This window comes from Mastigoproctus giganteus, chromosome 3, assembly GCF_048544385.1.
Source record: "Mastigoproctus giganteus isolate SK-2022 chromosome 3, ASM4854438v1, whole genome shotgun sequence".
Classification (NCBI taxonomy): Eukaryota; Metazoa; Arthropoda; class Arachnida; order Uropygi; family Thelyphonidae; genus Mastigoproctus; species Mastigoproctus giganteus.
This window is the reverse complement of record NC_143577.1, coordinates 237,167,385-237,190,915: the sequence shown is the minus strand read 5'-3', so window position 1 is coordinate 237,190,915 and position 23,531 is coordinate 237,167,385. Positions and strand designations below refer to the sequence as shown.

General features: G+C 38.4%; 2 protein-coding genes across 2 annotated transcripts in view; one reads left to right on the top strand and one right to left on the bottom strand.

Moving 5' to 3' along the window:
* The window catches only part of LanB1 (laminin subunit beta-1), a 503,856-nt gene that overhangs the window by 559 nt on the left and 479,766 nt on the right, over window positions 1–23,531 (top strand). The gene's annotated exons all lie outside the window — the stretch shown is intronic.
* The window catches only part of LOC150088912 (5-aminolevulinate synthase, erythroid-specific, mitochondrial-like), a 148,113-nt gene that overhangs the window by 92,503 nt on the left and 32,079 nt on the right, over window positions 1–23,531 (bottom strand). The gene's annotated exons all lie outside the window — the stretch shown is intronic.

Genomic DNA, 23,531 nt, shown 5'->3' with positions numbered 1-23,531 from the left:
TTTGGTTGCCAATGCTGTATGCAACATACATTGCTTTGCTATGGTAGTGTATTATATGTTAGTAATTGTTTTTTCTGAATTGAGTTCCTAAGTTCTTTCAAAGTGTACAGTATTCATAATATTTCCAGGAATTTTGAAATGCATAAAAATGCAATGATGTTCCAAGAAAACAGTCTTTATTACCTTGCTTGGTGTAGCTCAGTCTTTAAACTGGCATGTTAACCTGATGTGAGTGAAAAAAAAAAAAAAAGTGGTTTTTACCACTGTGTAACCTTCTGTCATTTATTGTTAAAAGCTCAGCCAGTTATTTATGAAACTGCATTTGTTTATAATACTGAATGCATGTTCAACAAATGCATTAGCATTAGTTGAGGCATATGATGCAAGAAAGCAAGCTTATACAGCATCAGCCAAAAAAAAAAAAAAAATTCCATTTCATCCATCTGGTCACTCCAAATGTTTGTCTAGTTTGGCCTTAAATTTATTTAAGCTATCAACTTCCACAACAATGGATGGAAGTCTGTTCCAGCAATCTACTCTCTGGTTAAAGACAAACTTCCACACACATCTATTCTACAACTGTCTTTCTTAAATTTGAATCTATGCCCCCGCAGGTTCCTACTATGAGAAAGCGGAAGTACCTAATCAGCATTGAGCCTGTTCAAACTATTCAAGGCCTTATACACCTCAATCAGATCATCTCACAGGTGCCTAGTCTCCAATGCTGCAACTTGCAGAACTTAAGCCTCTCTTGGTAACAGCACTTGTTTGTTCCTATCATTGTTCTTGTTGCCCTTCTCTGTAATCGTTCTAGCAACTCTACATCCTTCCTAAAATGAGGCCTCCAGACCTGTATGCAGTACTCAAGGTGTGGCCTGACCATTGCCTTATACAATGGGGTGCCTCCATAGCCATGTGGAAAGGAGCAGTAGTGCGTAGCACGTACTTTTTGATTAGACAGGGGTTCGAGCCCGTGAGCACCAAATACGGAGGATGCAGAAAGGTCAGGGAATGACCATCGTGTATCCCAGAGCAATATGGCCTTAGTTGCTAATGCTCCTAAAAACCAAATAACAAACAAACAAACAAACAAACCTTATACAATGGGATAATCACCTCCTTGTCTCTGCTAGAAAAATTCTTATATATCATTGACAAAACTCCATGACCTGCTCTGGCAGCCCATCTGCACTGCTTAGAGAACTTCATATCTGACTGCACAATTACCCCCAGGTCTTTTTCATTCCCATCTCCCTGAGTGTAGTACCACACAGTTGGTTTGTTTCTCTTAGGTTACTGCTACCTGTATGGTGCCTCCGTAGCCAGGTGGGTAGGAGCAGCAGTGCGTAGCACACGCTTCTTGATTAGACCGGGGTTCAAGCCCGTCATGGGCTTAAACCCCGGTCCCCGGAGCAATATGGCTTTAGTTGCTAATGCTCCTAAAAAAAACCAAACAACAACAGCTACCTGTATGCAGTACTTTGCATTTGTCAATGTTAAACTTCAGTTGCCACTTCTCAGCCCATCTGCCTAACTTATGATTGACTTATGGCTTCTCCTCAAGTAAATATCATTTTATTGTAAGCGAATCACATGACTATGACAGCCCTTTGCAAATGTTTGAACTTGCATGCCCTATAAACTTATAGGAGAACAATATTTCCCAGTGGGAAAGTATTTTTCAGTAGTAGTCTTTATTTAGATTCTGCATGTGCAAAAATAAAAGTTAAGATTTCCGTTAGGATAAGGTTCAAAGCATCAAAAATTGAAAATGTATAGGATTTCCCAAATGTCTTGACTAATAATAAAAAAAAAAAAAAGTTAACCTCTAATAACTTGTGTGGGATCGATGCACTGTTTTATGTTTTTCTCTTATTTTTCTGAATTTGGGATTGAGACTATATCTTTGCATGTACCTTTATTCACTAACTCTTGCTCTAAATGGTGCAGTTTTTTTTTTTTTTTTTTTTTTTGGTTTCGATTTACTGTAAGTTATGATGCACTTTCACAACATAGAGCAGTGTTTCTCCATCTGTGGTCTGTATAACTTCTAAAAGTTGTCTGCAGAATTTGCCAGTAAGAGATTTTTGCAGTAGGCAACAGTTTCATTAACAGTGATTGGAAATACAGGTATGCTGGTAACAATTTAACATATACTATTTATGTTAAGTTTATAAAAAGATAATTAATAATATTATCTGAATGCATAGTTTAATATTTTCATGTGTGGTTTGTGGCCATGACCTCAAAAATAAATGTGGTCTCTGATTTCTTCCATAGATATAAAAGTCATCCATAACTAAAAAAAGTTGAGAATGCTAACCTAGAGAACTATTATTCTCATTAGAATGTGAGTGATTAGATGTAAGATGTTAATTGCTTTGTTGCCATTTAGATGATTTCATGCATAAATAAACAGTCATACTTGGGAGTGTATATAGATGCTAAAAAGTAATGTTTCCTATAGAGCAGATCCAGAAGAAGCCAATTCATATTATTATTATTATTATTAGCCATATGGTGCAAGGAACCCCGAAGCTTATGCTGCACCAGCCAAAAAAAAAAAGAAAAAAAAAATTTGAGTTACCCTGAGAGAGAGAGGGAATCACCAAGAAAGAGAATGATGATATCCAGGTCAGGATCCTGGGTGTGCCAAGCCCATACTCACCAGATGTGAGGCACCTCCGTAGCCAGGTGGGAAGGAGCAGCAGTGCGTAGCACACGCTTCTTGATTAGACCTAAAGATTTCCTGTAATCCACATTCGTTTGCCTAACCTCCTTTGTGCCTTGATTATGGACAAGCTTATATCTAGCATTAGCATTTTAGCATTAGCAGAGGCATATGATGCAAGAAAGCAAGCTTATTCAGCATCAGCCAAAAAAAAAAAAAAAAAAAACCCACTCCCATTTCACCCCTCCGTTCGTTCGAAATACCTGTCCAGTTGAGCTTTAAATTTGTTTAGGCTATCAACTTCAACAACAAGTGATGGAAGTCGGTTCCACCAACCAACCACCCGCTGGCCAAAGGCAAATTTCCGCACATCTATCCGACATCCGTCCTTCCTCAATTTGAATTTATGCCCTCTGAGGTGATTATTCTGAGAAAGATGAAGAATCCCATTGGCATTGAGCATGCTCAAACCATTCAAAGCCTTATACACCTCTATCAGATCACCTCGCCGGTGCCTAGTCTCCAGACTCTGTAATTTGCAAAACTTAAGTCTTTCTTCGTAAGAGCAACCCTTTGTTCCCTTTACTAATCTTGTTGCCCTTCTCTGTACCCGTTCCAGCAGCTCTACATCCTTCTTGAAATGAGGCCTCCAGACCTGTATACAGTACTCAAGATGTGGCCTTACCATTGCCTTATACAAGGGAATAATCACCTCCTTATCCCTGCTAGAAAAATTCCTGTATATCATTGACAAGACACCATGAGCTACTCTTGCAGCTCGTCTGCACTGCTCAGAGAACTTCATATCTGCCTGCACAATTACCCCCAGGTCCTTTTCATTCTCCACCACTGTCAGTGTAGTACCGCAGAGTTGATACGTTGCTCTGGGGTTACTGTTTCCCATATGTAGTACTTTACATTTGTCGATGTTAAACTTCATTTGCCACCTCTCAGCCCATCTGTTCAACCTTTCCAGATCCTGTTGCAGCAGCATAGCGTCAGTATTGTCCTTAACGACCCTGCCAACCTTTGTATCATCTGCAAACTTGCAATCTACCGTAAGCTTCTGAGTCTCCTGATAATTTTTATGCATCCCATGCATTTTTCTTCTCTCCCACAGGTCTCATTAGTTCATCTGACATCCATTTAGGCCTAAACCTTGAACAGTATTTCTTGGTTGGAACAAAAAGCCTAGTAGCATCCATGATTACTTACTTGAATGCTTTCCATTTAGAATTTGCTGTTAGTAACATCATCAGTTGGTCCCGCTGCATAGAATTTACAAACTGTCACCTCCGGGAAAGTAAAAACCTTTCCTTTACCCCTGATGGTGGTTACATCTCTGAGTAGGCACTCTATAGCACAGCAACTTATGCACAATTAAACCTCCATAACACACACACACACACACACACACACACACACACACACACACACACACACACACACACACACACACACACACACACACACACACACACACACATCTTTGTGTAAATCCCAAATCAGTACAGTGATTGCTGCCACCAAGTGGTTTCTTTATCTGCAGATTCTTAATGCATGAATAATGATCTGATCAAGAGTATTACTCTCTCTGGTTGCCTCTTGAACAGGCTACTGTAGAAAACAATCATGCAATAAATCCACAAGCATCTTGCTAGCGTGCGAGTGACCAACTCACAAATTCCAGTCTATATCTGGGAAGTTAAAATCCCCCATTATAAGACAATCTGCTTTACTGGCCCACTCTATTTCTCTGTACAGTTCGTTATACTCATCACAGTCATTTGCCTATTACACACTCCTACTCTCAATTTTGCTTTCCCAGTGCTTTTGTCACACCAGACTAACTCAACATTGCACTGTCCATCCATGTCAACTGGCTACACTGCCTTATTTTATGCATTTCTTAACTACCAGCATAACCCCTCTTCCCTTGCTATCCTGTCTATTCTTTCAGTACACATCGTAATCCCCAAATTCCAATTCTGCATTCCTTATAACCGTGTGACACCATGTCTCTGCCACTCCAGGCTGATGTATTTTATATAGTTCCTAGTGTTGTTTATCCAGCCTTGAATGGCGAGCGTGAAACCTTCAGTCTTGGGATAGTGTCCTGTTCGTGATCTATGCATTGGAAGCTGCTTTAACTGTATGGTTTTGATGGAGGTTATTATTATTATTATTAGCCATATGGTGCAATATAAACCAATGCAGAATAAGCCTGTGGCTTATGCTGCACCGGCCAAAAAAAAAATTTATAAATTACAGAGAGAGAGAGAGAGAGAGAGAGAGAGAGAGAAAAAGTAGAAGGGAATCACCAAGAAAGAGAAGAACGATGATATCCAACTCAGGACCCTGAGTGTGCCAAGCCCATACTCACCAGATGTGAGCCCCTGGGGTTATTGTAGTGTCTACCATGGAATGTCTTCTTTTCCCATCTTTCTAGCTTCGTTTGTTCCATCTGTGTGGGGGATCCCCTCGCTTTGGTAGAGTGGCACTGTGTTTTTCCAGAAGTAGTTGTTCAGGTTCACTATCACTGTGTTCTGTTGCCCGATGAGGTCTATGAAGCCTCTTCCCCCTTCTTTCAGAGCCATTGTCAGTCTCTCGAAGGCTGATTTCAGGTGGTGGTGGCTGCACTCGGTCATCAATGTCCTTGTTTTTCTCACGATATCCTCCAGCTCCAGGAGTACTGGCACTTGGACTGCATAAGGTGTTTATGGCTTTAACTGTGTTCCCTCCGTCCAGCTTTGCTTTGAGCAGGCTTCTGTATATCTGATGCAATTTTTTGGTCAGGGAGGCCTTGATCTCCTTGTGCTCTAACCGTTGAGCCTTCCTCAACCCCCAAGTATTTGTTGGTCTCTCCCCTGTCATGGATTCGATCTCTTTACCAGTCTGCGGCTGGTAGTTTTGGCTAACTAATTTTTCCTGGTGAAATTTGTGGGTATTGCATTTGTCTAGTTCAAATTCCATCCTGATGTCATTACTAAATTCTTTGGTGGTCCTGAGTAGCTGTTTGAGTTGCTTCTCAGTTCCATTGTGAACAGAGGTGGGCTGGCCATAAGACTTATCAGGGGAACCCTGGTGTGCTGGAGGCTGGTGTGATTTTGGCCATAAGCACTAGTATGAGGCCGCTATAAGTTTTCCCTGGTAAGAATTTTTGATCCGGTCTGCCTCTGCTTGTAGAGCTTGATATCATCCATGTACATCAGATGGGAGAGGGCATACAGGTTTTTCCTTCCTTCTTTTGAGGTTATATCGATACTAGCTGTTAAGAATGGCGGATAGTGGGTTAAGTGCTAGACAGAACCACAGCGGGTTCAGGGCATCTTCTTGAAAGTTTCCTCTCCTGATGGGTATTGGTCTGGTTGTGATGTTCTCGACTTTGATGGTGGTACTTCATTTTGCTTTGGTTGCTTCTAGGAAGTTTGTCACTATCAGATTGACTTTGTAAATCTTCAATGTTTCTGCTAATCAGCTATGAGGCATGGAGCTGTGAAGGCCTTGCAGTAATCAATGTAGGCTGTGTACAGGTTGTGGCGCTTCTTGTAGGCTTGCTCTATAACTGCAGCATCTGTGGTTAATTGCTCCTTGCATCTTTTGTTCATCTGCTTGCATCCTTTCTGCTGTTAGGCCATTATGTTCTACCAATCCAAGTGATCTGATATCTTCTTGGTTATGCAGCTGGTCAGGACCTTGTACATTTGGGAGACAGGTGATTGGCCTGTATTTTGTCAGATTTCTTGTATCTTGGTCTTTAGCCTTCAGATATGTGATTCCTTTTGTAGGAAACTCTGGGTGACTTATGATTTGGTTGAACTGCCCTGCTAGGTGATTGTGTGTGCAAGTGAAGCTTCTTATACCAATAGTTGTGGATGTTATCTGTTTCTGGGGTTCACTAGTTGTGGGTTTGACTGTTGTACTTCTTTCTCCTGAATCTCCCATCCTCTCACCTCTTGTATATTCTTGGTTTTTTCCGATTCTATTTCCAGGGGACTCTGCTGTTATGTCTTACTTCTCTGCTCCATATGTTGCCCCAGAATTCCTCTATCATCTTCTGCTTGGGTGGTCCATTTCTGCCTTTCCCTTCTTGTCTGACACTTCTGTAGAAGGCTCTGGTTTTCATCAAAATTCAGTTGTTTATTTTCCTCTTGGAGCTCTCTTTTTATTCACGTAGTTTCTTGCTGAGTATGAGGAGGTTCTGCTTCATTGCTAAGTATTTTTGTATTCTCTGATTTTTGTTGTTGTGTTTACTGTGGACATTGTCTCTCTTGAGGATGTTCTTCACTTTTCCATTCAATTTCTTACTCCTATTACCCCATTGGTACTAGGTAAGTTGGCCTACCTCGACTCTTAATTCTCCTGTCTTCTGTGAAGTCTTTTTTCCCAAGCTGGCATTTCCTTGTTTTTTTCGTTACTTTTGCTGCTAATCTCACGTTTCTCTTCCTTTAGTCCTAGTGGCTGATACGGCAGCACATATGGCTGTGTGGATGGCTGCCAGTGTTGCACTGTTGTTTTTGTTGAGGTAATGTGGTATTATTTGCTGATTGAGGTGGTCTGTGACTTGTCACAGGATTCTATTGGGTCTCTTCTCTGGTATTGCGTGGGTCTTTGTGGAGTCCATTCCCCCAAATTCTGTTAGGGCCTTCTTCCACTTGTCTTCTATTCTGGATATCATGACATCACCTCTTTCCACTTCAGATGCTCTGGGTTGTATTTCTTCTTGCTCTTCCTTCTCTGGTTCTGTATTGTCCATATTTTATTATTTGTAGTTGGTTGCTCACATCCTGCTTGATTTTTTTCCAAGATTGCAGGAGCTGTCAGGTTCTTCGCGATGACGGTCCTTCTCTGGTATGCTATTAGCTGTTCAGTGACCCGAATATTTGGGAATTGTTTCAACCACTTGGTATGTAGTCTTGGCTTGTACATTGTCATATCGGTCTCTAGCGTGGTTATTTTATATGTTTGCATGATAAACATATTCATATTGATGCTCCACTTCATGCGTTAGCATTTTCTTCCTTCCTGGGTGGTCACTACGCTGTTGTGCAGGCAGCATCTCCAGTTGGTTGGATGTGATGGTCTTGCCCTTCCTTGTGGTAGCCATATGGGGAACAGCACCACTTGCTCCCCTGTTTTCCTTGGGAGACTGCCTCTGACTAAGGCCCCTGAACCGACCCCTCTGACTGAACCCGAGTGACTTTATCCTGCACCACACACAATGTAGTATGATCATTACTTCTCTTCAACATCATCCATCTATGGAGGTGGACCTGTTTAGCTTTGGCTTATGTCCAGTGGTGGTGTTAGTTCTTGGGAGTGACAACAGATGGTGCCACCATCTGCCTCGGCTGTCACTTCTACCTTGGGGGAAGTAGGTCCACTGAAGCAGCTTTGCGATTTTTTTCTTACTATTATTATATTAAACAATAATATTATTATTTATTATTACTTTATTGCACAATGTGATAGTAAAAGAATAAATTTTAATTACTGGTGCTCTGAAGGACACCTTTATATTTCTGGATACAAAATTGACTGTGATTTTCATTACTAAATAGTAATGAAAGTTTTACATTTCTGAACTTCATCAGCCAGTGCTTTCTCTGAAAGAATTTCATGGAATGAAGAAGTGGATGTATTCTCTAGGAATGCGCTAGAGGTTTATGGAATCCTCTAGGCTGTGCATGCCATGAAAATACTGCAATATGACCAGAAAAATTACTTTCCAACAATCTACACATAGTTAAAGAAGTTACTTGATTAATATTACATAAATACCAACCACTGTTAAATTTTTCTGTTACTACAGAATCATGCATTTAAAAAGTGTAGATTGTTAGAAAGTGATTTTTATGGTCATATTTGTAGTATTTTCATGGAATGCAGAGCCTAGAGGATTAAAGAAGTTAACACAGTGTTTGAGCATTACTGATGCCCTTTACTGCTTGCTGAACATTATTCAAGGTGTTCTCTGCTGTGAATTACCCACATGTTAACTTCTTTGCTGTAAAAATGTTTATGCAGGCACATAAACATCACAGCCCTTGAGCACTTGTTAATGTGGGGGGGAGGGGGGAAAGAGCAAGGTATTGCTGATTTTTCTTATTAGAAAGAGCTCAAAAAATTTTCTTTCGGCATCTGTCTTTTAGTTTCTTAACTACTCAGTCCTCTACCTATTGTTGTTGGGGTGTTCAGAGAGATATCCAGAATTTCCTTTCTCTTGGTTATCAGGATTCGTCATTGATATACAGGAATTTTGCCAGCAGATAGGGATGAGGAAGTTATCCCATTATACAAGGTAGTAGCTAGTCCACATCTTGAGTAATGCATACAGGTCTGCAGACCTCACTGTGGGAAGAACACGAATCTGTTGGTATGGGTGCAGAGAAGAGCAACAAGATTAGTGGGGGTAACAAAAGTGTACTCTTACCGGGAAAGGCTTCAGGTCTGCAAATTGCAATGTCTGGAGACTTAGGCACCTGTGAAGAGATCTGATTGCATAAGCTAAATGCTAATGGCATTCTTCCTCTTGCTCAGAGTACACATGTGAGGGGACATAAGTTCAAATTGAGAAAGGATGGTTGCAGTATAGATGTCCAAAGAATTTTTTCAGCCAGTGAGTAGTCAGTTGTTGGAACAAACTTTCATCTGGTGCTGTAGAAGTGGGTAGATTGAATAAATTCAAGGAGGAACTAGACAAACTATTAGATGCGATAGACAGGTAATTATGGGAATTGTTTGTTTCTTTTTTTTTTCTGTTGGCTGATGCTTTATAAATTTGCTTTCTTGCATCATTTGCTGCTACTAATACTAATTTTGAATTTGTGATACTGTTGTACACTATTTCTCACTCTAATTGAAAATAGTCTACCTTCAGTTTCTGTCTCAAGGATGCTTTGGTCCCTCAAGTGAGAGAGCTTAACTTTTAGCTGGGATGACATTTTGATGATCGCAGAATCTTACTTTCCCCACAAATATATCACTGAAGTCAACTAGTTTAAACAATCTTTACATGACAATACGATATAACATGACTGGAAATCATTACCTCTTATACTGAAGAATAGTATTCCATAAACTTGTCCTATGATAATATACTCTCGTAACATTATTTTCTTGATATGATAATTTACTTTCAGTGCTATAAAGGGATCAAAATGGAACACTAGTTGATAAATTAGCATTTAAGTATATATGTCAGGAATATGAACTGAGGAAGGATCGTTGCAGAATGGATATATGGAAGTTTTTGTTCGGCCAGTGGGTGGTTGATTGTTGGAGCAGGTTTCTGTCTGGTGTTGTGGGTGTTGTGGTGGTTTGAATGGTTCAAGGAGATGATCTGGATGGGTGATGTGGAAAGTTTTTTTTTAATTTATACCAATGCTGTATAAGCTCACTTTCTTGCATTATTTTCCACAACTAAGTTTGTACATGACATTAGTAATGTGTGAAGAATGAATAGTGTTCCTGTGCATTCTGGTCCATTCCAAACCCTGGCGCTATAATTCAGAGCAGTTGGAAACTATTGCACTCACAGGAGAAAATGGTATTATTAAAAATAAAGTATGGATGAGTTGACATTGAAAATAAAACTTAATATCATGAATTAATAGGACATTGGTTATCAGAACCATTGATAGAACTGGTAGATATACCTAACTATTTTCCTATGTTGGAATATTATTACACCCATATAAGTGGTGACAAAATTTCCAGTTTTGTATTTTATTGTTATGGTAGGGTGGTTCAAGGTGATCTATTCAGTGATGGAATGGTTGGGGGGGGGTAAATTTGCCCATAATGGAATTTACAAAAGATTGAAATTTGCTGCTCGTGGAGATGGGGGAACCCCTGGTGCTGTTTGCACTACACACACAACACACTGTCTCAGCCAGCTAAGAATTAAGTTTCCTTCTGTGGTAACCGGGGAAACAAATTCTGACTTGAGATTTTACTAGTATCTGTATACCCTTTAACAAATTTAATCACATTAATTATAAAACCAATGAAAATAACAGTAAAACAGTATTAGTATAAAATTTATACTGTACTGTAGTTAACCCATGTGCCTGAGACGGGTTAACTACAGTTCCTGATGGAAGAGACCTTTAGTGTTTACTGCTACTTTCTTTCATAGCCACGAACTTGTCAATCATCCTTAGATTTTCATGTTAGACACTAACATGAAAATCTATTTCATTTATACTATAAATGAACCAGTACAAAAAGAGGGGGGGTGCGTTCGAAAAGCTAACAAAAATATGCCATTTTTTTATAACATCGGAAACTTAATTTTTATAGTAGTAATAACTTAATATTTTAACTTTATTTTTATAATAGTAGTAACTTAAATAGTAACAACTGAAATAATAACTGAGAACTTGTAATAACTGAGAGTAAAGTGGAGGAGAAATTGTTGAAGATAAACACAAGAAAAGCACCTGGGGTGGATGGAATCTATCCAGTTATATTAAAGGAGGCGGCAATGGAAGTAAACAAACACTTAGCCATAATTATGAGAGCTTCCCTGGACTCAGGGGAGGTACCCATGGACTGGAGATGTGCAAATGTAACCCCAATCCACAAAGGAGGATCAAAGGGAGACAGAGGTAATTACAGACCTGTTAGTTTAACTTCTGTTCCAGGGAAGTTAATGGAGGCACTGGTTAAAGAAGCATTGCAGGATCATCTAGACAAGACTTCAGTTATAGCTCGGACACAGCATGGGTTTGTTAGAGGGAAGTTTTTTTCTGACCAATTTGATTGGAATACTATGATGTAGTCACAAAGGAACTGGATGCAAAGAATAACTTTGATATCATATATTTGGATCTTAGAAAAGCCTTTGATACTGTTGCACATGGAAGACTGCTGCACAAATTGGAGCAGTGTGGCATTGGAGGAGGCAAATTGCTGCTATGGATAAAGGGATGGTTGAGGGGAGAAGACAGAGTGGTAATCAAGGACACTGTTCTCTTCGTGGACTAATGTTATTAGTGGAGTCGCTCGGGGTTCAGTATTAGGTCCATTGTTGTTTTGTGTATTTATAAATGATATTGATGATGATATATCAAACTTAATGTCCAAGTCTGCAGAAGATACGAAGGTTGGCAGGGTTGTCAATGACACTAATGACAGTACACTGCTGCAACAGGATCTAGAAAAGTTGAGCAGATGGGCTGAGAGGTGGCAAATGAAGTTTAACATTGACAAATGTAAAGTACTACATATGGGAAGCAGTAATCCCAGAGTAATGTATCAACTGTGTGGTACCACACTGACAGTGGTAGAGAATAAAAAGGACCTGGGGATAATTGTGCTGGCAGATATGAAGTTTTCTGAGCAGAGCAGACAGTCTGCAAGAGTAGCTCATGGTGTCTTGTCAATGATATACAGGAATTTTTCTAGCAGGGTTAAGGAGGTGATTATCCCCTTGTATAAGGCAATGGTCAGACCACACCTTGAGTACTGTATACAGGTCTGGAGGCCTCATTTTAAAAAGGATGTAGAGCTGTTGGAACGAGTACAGAGAAGGGTAACAAGATTAGTGAATGGAACAAAGGCTTAAGTTTTGCAAATTACAGTGTTTGGAGACTAGGCACCTGCGAGGTGATCTGATTGAGATGTATAAAGACTTGAATGGTTTGAGCATGCTCAATGCAGATTTGATTCTTCCTCTTGCACAGAATAATCGCCTGAGTGGGCATAATTTCAAATTGAGGAAAGACGGTTGTAGGATTGATGTGTGGAAGTTTGCCTTTAGCCAGTGGGTGGTTGATTGGTGGAACAAATTTCCATCGGTCGTTGTAGCAGTTGATAGCTTAAATAGATTCAAGGAAGAACTTGACAAACATTTGGAGCGAGTGGATGGGTGAAATAAGGGTTTTTTTTTTTTTTTTTTTTTTTGGCTGATGCTATATAAGCTTGCTTTCTTGCATCATGTGCCTTTTCTAATGTTAAGAACCAGTACAAAAAGAGGGTGGGGGGGGGTTACATTCCAAAAGCTAACAAAAATACAGCATTTTTTTATAACATTGAAAATTTAATTTTTATAGTAGTAATAACTTAATATTTTAACTTTATTTTTATAATAGTAACTTAAATAGTAATAACTGAACATTTATTACTATTTAAGTAACTACTATTATAAAAATCAATTCTTAATTATATGTCAGATAATGTACGTTCGTTTAATTTTCTTCCTTTTCATCTATTTTCTTCCGCTCAGTGTGTAACCCTTTTTTATTATTGACTAAATTTGTATGTGTCTTCAGAGTATACATGTATTCCTGGTGTCTGTCAGAGACCTAAGCACAATCTCTTCTGCAGCATCTGGATTTCGTGTACCTTCTGCTCTCTTTAAAAGTCATGAACTGCACTCTTCAAAGTCACAATTATTTTTTATGGTCTCTAACAAGCACAATTTCAATAGCACAGAACCTAACCCAGGGATCTCCCAACAAAGTACAGTGGACCCCCGCTTTAAATGATGCACGAAAATCGGAAGAAATATTTTCAAGTTAGCAAAATAAAAATAAATTTACACTTACGTACATACACTGGTGTTCAAAGAAAGTGCATCACAAATAGAAATATAAACCAAAAATATTTATTAATAGTTAAGGCAAAGCTAAATAATATTTGACAGGTGCTCTCAAAATATTCCAAAATGAGCATTTGCAACATTTATACAACAGTTTTGGTAAACACGACTATTAAGGCTGAAATGTTATCAGAAGCCCTCAATTTACTTCAGTTTATCACTTTAAATGGAAAACAAAATGAAAAGTTCACCAGGTGCAAACTAATATTTAGTTGAACAGCCTCTGACACTGATGACAGCAGCACACTGTTGAGGTATTAATAGATGGGGATGCACTATAAACATCCATTGACCCTGAGCAAGAAAATATGAACAGAGTTGCATCAACATTCATTGATCCCAAGCCCATCATGTGCTCTTCTCTGACGTGTTTTTTTTTTATGATCCATACTATGACATCAGAGACCTTGGTGTGTGTAAAATAGACTTCAGTGAAAGTATAAACTTGTCTTCTTCAGATATGTGTAAACCGTCAGAGGTCTCATGTCCAAACTCGTAGTGTGTAATCCTTTTTTATTATTTACTCAACTTGTGTGTGCCTTCGGAGTAGACGTGTACTCCAGGTCTATCAGAGACCTATCTTGAGACATGTCTAAACTTGTAGTCTGTAAGTTTTGTTATTATTGACTCAAACTTGTGTGTCTTTGGTTGTTTTATTATTGATTCACACTTGTGTGTGTCTTCAGAGGAGCTGCAGTAGACAAGGTGTAGTTATATTTGTAAACCGTCAGAGGTCTATCTCAAATCATGTCAAAACGTGTAATGCATGTGTGTTAAATAGACTTTTAATGAGACTTCTGGTTATTATTGACTCTGTGTATGTTTGTGTGTAATAAAGTAATTAGAGCATTGTTTTGTGAAACTGGCAAATAATTCTTGGTAGAGCCAATCTGAAAAATACACTTTTAATTAGAATTGCATATACTCTCTAAGAAAAACACAAACACCAAATGAAAAATTTCAGGCTTTTTAATTTTCAAAAAAAAGGTACAGTTTTATTCTAATGAAACAGAGATAAGGGAGTATAATGATCAGTATAAGAGAGGGTATAAATTCAAATTGAGGAAAGACGGTTGTAGGATAGATGTGCGGAAGTTTGCTTTTAGCCAGCGGGTGGTTGATTGCTGGAAGAAACTTCCATCTGTCGTTGTAGAAGTTGATAGCTTAAATAGATTCAAGGCAGAACTTGACAAACATTTGGAGCGAAGGGATGGGTGAAATGAGGGGTTTTTTTTTTTTTTTTGCTGATGCTACATAAGCTTGCTTTCTTGCATCATGTGCCCTTGCTAATGCTTATAACTCCTGCATAACTCTGACATCATTCCTAGTGTTGCTTGCAGAATGTTAAAGGGATTTAATTCTGGTTCTTTCTGCTGCAAGCTACATCTAGCCATTAAAGTCTGTTACCACGTTATACGGAATCAGATGTCAAACCATATACTTGTACGCTTCTTGAAAAGTAATATCACTGGAGCCAAATTAGTGACACTGCTGCAAACAATTACGAACGGAACTCAACTCATCCATCGCCGATTCTTGCATCAAATGGGACAACACAGTGTCCTCAAGAACAGATATAAAATCGTCAGTATAGAGTATTTTTGTAAAAGAAATGTTCATTCAAGTTGAGAATAAAATCACACAACTCTCCAGTGGAAATCAATGCAACCAGCGTCTTGTCTGAGTCTCCAAACCGCTGGTAAGTCTTGCAGTTTCACTTGTACCACCTGAACCAAGATTAGCATATCCATCCACTTTTGTTTCATCTCATTCCACTGATCTTTTGTTAGTTGTAAATAATTTGAGACACATTCCAAAATGACTGAAATTTGAATTCAAACAGAAGAACTCGTAGAGTAGCAGTCGAGCTGAGGCGACGGAAAAACACAATTTTTCTTCGGAGTAGCAGACATCTTAACATTTTCAGAAAATGGCGATTGTAGCAACAGAGTGTTTACCAGCCATATATAAAGCAGCTTACAGTTCCTCACAGCACAGAAGCAATGGGAATTGTGCCTATTTGCAACCCTCGACCTGAAAAGGTAACTTTCCTATTGGCGTACAACCAAACTCAGTTATGTCGAAAACCGGTAATTGTGTAAGACCCTGCATGTGTTGTTTTTTTTCATCCCCCTTCACGAATATACACAGACATTTCCTAGTTTTTCCCTCCAACCATTTACCAATTGCAGTGTGTGATAATATCCCTGACTCATGAAATCTGATGATTCCACTTCTCCAACCATTTGTTTTGTTTTTTAATTTTATTAGACAACTGTGCCCAGGTGCACAGAGGCCGTATTATTTCTGAACAAATTTCTAGGCCATCAAAAAAACTTCCTTTGTACAGTGAATGCCCTTACCTCTCCAGGAAAATTGCACATCTAATACCAACATGTCAAAACAAAACCAGATCAGACTGTAGTGGAATCGAGGCCAGACACATTCTCTTGAAAGGGGAAGGGCGTGATGCTATTGGATCTTTGTTACAAAAGTGGAGAAGGTTTAAATGCAACCTCCCTTTGCAGGAAGAAGTACTGTTAGGGAAAAATGGAAACTTGGATGGACGGCGATTCCTGCGAGGCTGAAGTGGTCTATCTTGCTGATGTGATTGAAGCAGAAATATTATTTAGCAATAACGTACAGTATACTGAGGTGAGTGTTTTTCTTCCTAAAACCTTTTTTTTTTTTTTGTTTTTTAAAAAATAGTGATATTACATTTTTGGTTTTTTTTTTTTTTTTTTTTTTTCAGAATGCAGATTCTATTCGTATCGAGTCGAAGGGAGAGCAGAAGGATCAAACGAGGGACCAGTAAGTCTTATTTTGAATTTCATATGTAGAATTACAATCAGAATTCCTAAACATTGAGTAATTTTTTTTTTTTTTTTTCAGATTCAAATTTGTGGGGCAGAAGAAACATATGAGCGATTTTATGAAATCAGTGAGGCAACAGAGAAGTTTTCCTATAAAAATAAAACCAAATATAAAACTTACATGGCCAAATACAGAGACCTGCATTTTCTTGAAGGGGAGCAGTTTTTTCAAATATTCAGACATGTTTGGAGAAGTTATTGGGTATGTGAATAAGGGAGGAAAATTTAGTCGTGTGGTTATGTGTTTCTGCTGATACTCTAAAAACACCAATTAATCTACCCTTCGTGAAAATTTCGAAGTTAACATTAGATCAAATCATGGATGCCTTTTTCAGTGTGGATCAGTCGCGAAGTGAGTTTCTAATAACAGACTCTTACAATTGATATCATACTGATAAACATTTCAAATAAAGGCGGTGGTTGTAAAAATATAAAAAGAGAGCATTTGTACATTTAAATAAGTTCTTAGAAAAAAAGAATGGTTGTCAAAATTAGCACATCGTCATGCTACCCCCATTTAAATATGATCAAATTAATCCAAAAATTAAATAGAGAAATAAAAATTACTGAAAAAATTTTTCAGTAATTTTTATTTCTCCATTTAATTTTTGGATTAATTTGATCATATTTAAACGGCGATAGCGTGACGATGTGCTAACACTGCGTTCATACCACCATCTATAGCTTAATTTATTTCTATATATTTTCAGTTCAACTATTGTTTTGTCAGTGGTGTGGTTTGGCCATGCGAGCACCAGGCTTTCTGTTTTATTATTTTTCGCTGCATAAGGACCACCGCTATGCAAATCTATTGTATAGGCGGTTTGATCTTGGTGTCATTCCGTTGTTGTATGGATTTGTTTAGCGTTCGAAATGCAGTGATTACCTGACTATTATTGGCCTCGTAGTCCTCTGTCGAGATGGGGCATAATGGTCAGGCTATTTTATTTTATTTTTTAATTTTCAGTTTATTTGTTCATGTAATGTTGTTAGTTTACGTTTCCACCTTAGTGAGATTTCACATAATTCGGAAACGGGTGCTTACTAGGGGCGCCGCTAAATTTCTTTTAATTGGCTTAATTTCTAAATTATTTTAGGAATGTTGCTTCAACGCTACCCTTTTCTTTTTTTACCCCTCCCCTATATTTTTCTGTTATTGTTATATTATTTGGTTCAGTTCATTTTCACTCTACTGGTTTGCCATGCTACTGGCAATATCTTATTTTAATTTAGTTTATATATACATGTACAGCAGACTCTCGATTAACCGGGACACTTCAAGACTCCAAATTAAAAAAAAAAAAAAAAAAAAAAAAAAAATCAACCAGAAATCAAAAAATTCAAGTAATAACTAGAATAGGTATAAACATATATTTTTGCAAGTCGTAAATAAGCGACAAGTGGCATTATAAGTTGTCATTGGGAGATTAGTGTACCTATTATCTTGCAATCCCCGCTGTCTTCACACCTGCCGCGACTGAGCCGTATACACTCAGTCAGATTTTATCTGACAATGACAATGTGTCTGCTGTTTTTAGCTATTTTAATTTAATAAAAGTTTTTAATTGTATTTAATTTATGCTTTTGTTACATTATTATATATCTGGACATGGTGGCCTTACTAATTAGGTCACCGAGAATTTAAACTTTTTAAATATTACATAGTCTTGGCGCATTATGGCCACAGCTGCCAATGCGCCATAAAAACCAAAAACCAAACCAAACACCTGCTGCTTAAAAAAAAGAGACCAAATGTTTAGTTTGATTTAGTGAGTCGCATCGATTGTTGTGTTACGTTGCAGCGCAAAAGGACAAATTTTATTTGGTTATTTATGTCAGGGGTGTCAGAATTTTTATAGTAATTTTTTTGTTTAGAAATCGCTAAAATGATGGGTAAACGCAAAAGAGTTGTGTTTTCAGTTAAACAAAAACTTGAAATTATTCAATAGTTTGAAAACGGTGCATCTGTTAAACCTCTAATGAACCATTATAATGTTGGTGACCAAACCATACGCAACATCGAAAAAATAAAGGGAAGCTATTAGACTTAAAATCAATATCGCAAAAAATAAAGGGAAGCATCGTATTGGACAAGCGAGTGGTGTGTGGTAAGTTTTATCTATTGCCATATTTTTTACGTAGGTTGCTGAACATTTTTCGATACAGTAAGTCCCCGACTTACGCAACTACAGTTTTATGTAAATTTTTTTTCACTCAATTTTTTTTTTTTTTTTAGGATTGTAAAATTTAAAACAAACAAAAATAAATAAATAAAATAAGCAATCAATAACGACGATCACGGCACGCACGAGTAAGATACGTTGTTGTTATTTGGTTTTTTTAGGAGCATTAGCAACTAAGGCCATATTGCTCCGGGGATATGCAGTGGTAATTCCCTGACCTTTCCGCATCCCCCGTATTTGGTGGTCACGGGCTCGAACCCCGGTCTAATCAAGAAGCGTGTGCTACGCACTGCTGCTCCTGCCCACCTGGCTACGGAGGCGCCAAGTAAGATACGGAGTAACAATCAAAAAAATAGGAAAGAAAATTCTTACAATTTATTTTCTTTATTTATTTTTATATGACTGAAGATTTCAGTGAAAGGGACACATTTTACCACAATAACATAAAAACCTACACAATTCCAGCTATAGGTATTATTGCAAATGCAATAAGATTGAGTTAGTACCCGTTTATAATTAGATGTATGAACAGAAAAGCCAAGTAACCCAGAAGGTGCAAATTGTTTAATGGCAGTGACCTCCAGAAATGTGCTTTAGTAAAATGTGAGTTGATAATAGTGTGTTTCCCCCTTAACTCTGTGAAGTTCTTTTCAGTAAATTTCAGTTACACCGTTATCATGGTGCCAACTAAGAATAAGTGGCAGCACTACTAGTAAATCAATCAACAAAAGGAAAGCCAACGATTTGGATCAGAAAATTAAACTAATAAGGATGTATGAAAATGGCCAAACATTAACAAGTGTCGCACAGAATTCAGATTTGTCAATAATATAGTAGCAATATGTTATTAGTCATTCTCGAATTACGTAAAACTCGACGAAGTAAGTCCTGGAATATATCTCTTACGTACGTTGGGGACTTTTGGATTAACCGGGAAATCGATTATCTGGGATTTGTTTTTTACCATCTATCCCGGAAAATCAAGAATCTACTGTATATATATATGTATGTTTGTGTATATATATGTGGCCTGGTACTTAGCGTAAACTTGTCCTAGGTTTCTGCCTAGTTTTTCGAAAACTAGCATCTGGCCGAGCCCTGTCTTTGGGAAGCGAAGGTACACTGAAGGATCGATTTCGATAGACACTATACCTATGGAGTTCACTTTTGCGTCAAGTTGGGGAGCCAATTTCATCATGGCGTTAAACACCTGGGCTTTATTTTTGTAGTTCCCTCGTGGTAGTATACAGACCTGAACAGTTTCTGTCTTCACTCCCCGATATGTGATCATTCTATTGGATTCTTCTTTAGGCAGTGATTTCATTCTTAGAAACCCACTCGCCAACATGATAACCCCTGAAAATATGTTTATGTAGCACTCCTTGATCCTCACTAAAACGTCTTGAGACCTATAACCCGAGTAAATTCTTTACAGATTTTCCCACGCCCTCGTTCTTCACCCGTAAAGTGAACTGCTCTTTCATTCTGTTTTTCACTCTAAGTTGAATCTTACCCTCAACAGAATTAACATCGATAAGTTTTGAGGAAGTGCTATATTTTCTTTTAATACTGTCATCGCTCTGACTTCTTTTTTTTCTTTTTAGGGTAAATTAAGAGTAAGTTCCACCCATCGGAGATATTATCCCACGAATTGGGGTAATATACTTCGGCGAGGGCTACTTTCCATTTGCCTGAGAGCGAAACAACATAGGCAGTTCCACTGTAAATTGTGACTGAATTTCTGGGATGCAGATCCATACTGGCATTACTGGAAAGCGCAAGAAAAAACATCTTGTGCACTTACCCAACTGTTGAAGCTTTGTGGGCAGCCTAACCATTCGACTAAAAGCTGACATCTGCTAATTGTCTTTTGTTTAAGTACCTTTTCAATGGGATAGACATCAGGGGGAAGATTATTGTCGTAGTTAACTTTCTGTAACTGCATCATAAAACGTTTTGCTCACCATCGCAGCCTGTCACACTGAACTGGGTTACGCTTTAAAACTCGGGAAACAGTAAACACTTCTCTCGTCCAGTAACCTTTATGGAAAGGGTAAGAACGACTACTCTAAACAACTCTGCGATTTTAAAATTTAGATTGTGGACTTTGGTTCGGCTTGAGTAGAGTCTCTAGTATACACCTTTTTGTCAGCAAGAGTAACGTTGCTGGAGCCATGCCAATAGAACAGTGGGGTATACATAGCCACAATATCGTCGAGTACGTGAATATATTTCTAACTTTTGGAATAAGAAATCCACTAATTTTTTTTCTTTCAGTGTTTGAATGAATCGCTCGGCAATAGCAGCCTTCTTTTCTGATCTCGTGTAAATAAATAAATTTTCTGTTTATACTCCGGCACGACAACCAAGTTAGTAGAGTTTACAATAAATCGTCAATACAAATATTTATCGTATTTAGTAGTCACGGGCTTGAACCCCGGTGCACTCAAGGAACGCGTGCTATGCACTCTCGCTCCTGACCACTGGGCTACGTGATACTAAGGGATTTGAATAATGCCCGAAGAGGGGCACTAGTGAATTCTTTTCCTTGGTCGGTATTAACACAAAGGAATTTCTTCTTTGAAAATAGATTTGAATGCCTGTACCGCCTCGTTAGATTTTTTGCTTTTCAATTTTCTGATCCTAGAAAACCTCCAGAAGCAATCCACATAAACCAGAAGGTAACAATATCCATCGTTTGAGTTGACTAGAGCTGACAAGTCACCCAGGTCGCATTGGAAAGTATGATTTAAGTCCAGGAACTATAATTTGGTTCCTCCGAAAATTAGTTCTTTGCAGTTGATGTTGACTAGCTAGGAAATCGCTCATGACATGTCTAGGCAATTTAGTATGTTTTTGAAGAGTATCAATTGAACTGAAACTACCTATTACTTTAGGATTATAATAGTCTGCTAACATTGTTTGATTTCTCTCTCCACAGGTAAGGAAAGAATGGAGACTTCCGAAGACATCGCACTACCTATATTTGCCATCATGATGACAGTGGTTATTATTTCGGAACAGCCTCATGAAGACTGGAGGATGGAGTGGCTCAATACATCTGGAAATTTTACTTTGTTTTTAAATGTACCTCTTTAAAACTGTTCATTAAAAAGCAGGAATTTTCTTTAGTATTTGTGATCTTTTTCTAAGATAACCCTCAGAAGACACACAAGTTTGAGTTTATAATAAAAAAGCTTACGTACTCTCAAGATAGACCTCTGACGGTTTACACATATAACTACTCCGAAGACACACAAGTTTGAGTCAATAATAAAAATACCGAAGACATACACAAGTTTGAGTTAACAATAAAAAAAAAGCTTACACACTATGAGTTTGGACACGTCTCGAGATAGATCTCTGATGGTTTACACATATAACTAGTCTGAAGACAGAAGTTTATACTAATGGTTTACACATACAACTACTCCAAAGACACGCACACACAAGTTTGAGTCAATAGGCCTCTGACGGACACCTGGAGAACACGTCTGCTCCAAAGACACAAGTTAGTCAATAATAAAAAAGGGTTACACACTGAGTTTGGACATGTCTCGAGATAGACCTCTGGTGGTCTACACATATAACTACTCTGAAGAAGAAGACACAAGTTTATACTTTCACTGAAGTCTATTTTACACACACCAAGGTCAGATGTCATAGTATAGATCATACAATAAAACGTGGAGTATAGCAAGATGTCAGAGAAGAGCACATGGCAGGCTTGGGGTCAATGGACGTTTATAGTGTATCCCCATCTACTGGCATCAACAAGATCAATTTCTGAATATAATTAACTGATAGTTTGTGGTTTCAGACACTAATTATGGCTTCCTGAAGTTTGCGATGGGTCTTTGGTTTGTTTCTGACAACTGCAGGTTCCACACGATCCGAAATGAAGCTAGATAACTACAGAAGTGCTTACTTACAATTTTTGCCCATGAAAAGGAGCAGAGTTCTGAAAGATGCAGTTACTTGACACGTTGAAATGGTCTAATGGTTGGCAGCAGTTTACCTTCCAATGTAGCCAGGTATCCATCGGCATTTAAGGGACCTTTTATAAACTGCAGGTGACCTACTCTGCGATACGAAATGCACTCCCATATTTGGCTGTAGGGAATTTCACTGTAGATACCATACGGGTCTGGATGGTATTCTTCACCACATCTACAGCGAATCTTTTGTCTCCCATCAGAGCCATGCAGGTTGAATTTCTCATCCAAGAAAATAACTGAGTTCCACTGCTCGGGGGTCCATTTGAGCTGCTCCTTACACCAAATTAATCAGGCCTTTTCATTTTTTGTGTGAGGAGGGGGGCTTCTTCTTAGGACGACTGGCCAAAAGTCCATTTTTGAAGAGAGTCTTCTGACTGTTACTGCACTTGCTACCACTTCCGTATGTTCTTCCCATTCTCTTTTCAGTTCAGACGAACAAACTTTACAGTTTTTAAGGCGTAAGCGCTTTAAAACACTCCTGTTTTGGCATAGACTTATTTGCACCCGGTTCCTTTTTTCCTATCAGCAAGAACCAGTATTCTTGAGTTTGGAAAGAAATCTCACTGTCGACTGATTACAAGACACTAAGCAATATGATGTGAAGAACATCTCTCCTCATGTAAAGCAACAATAGCACTCTTTGTGATGTCAACTGCATGTAACTCACCATCCTGACACAAGCAAGGAATGACTGCAACTCTTGCAGAGCGTGCTTATATAGCTGAAAGAACAGCTGATGCAATATTGCATTGTTACCTACACGTGTCAATCTTATCTGATGCAATCTGTAAGAAATATTTCCATATACTTAAGTTATTCGGATGACAATTACAACTTTAAGGGTTGATGCCCTTTTTTTGAAAACCAGTGTAGCTTAATTAATACATACTGTAATATGTGTGAGGAGGGGGATTTCTGTCCACTAACTTTTTTATTATAAAATTTAAAAAGTAAATAGATGAGCAATTAATAACAAAGAATGCGGCACTAACAAGTTGCAACAAAAAACTTATTTGTGTTTTAGGTGCCTCCGTAGCCAGGTGGGAAGGAGCAGCAGTGCGTAGCACACGCTTCTTGATTAAACTGGGGTTCGAGCCCGTCACCACGAAATACAGAGGATGCGGAAAGGTCAGGGAATGACCACTGCATATCCCCCGGAGCAATATGGCCTTAGTTGCTAATGCTTCTAAAAAAAACCAA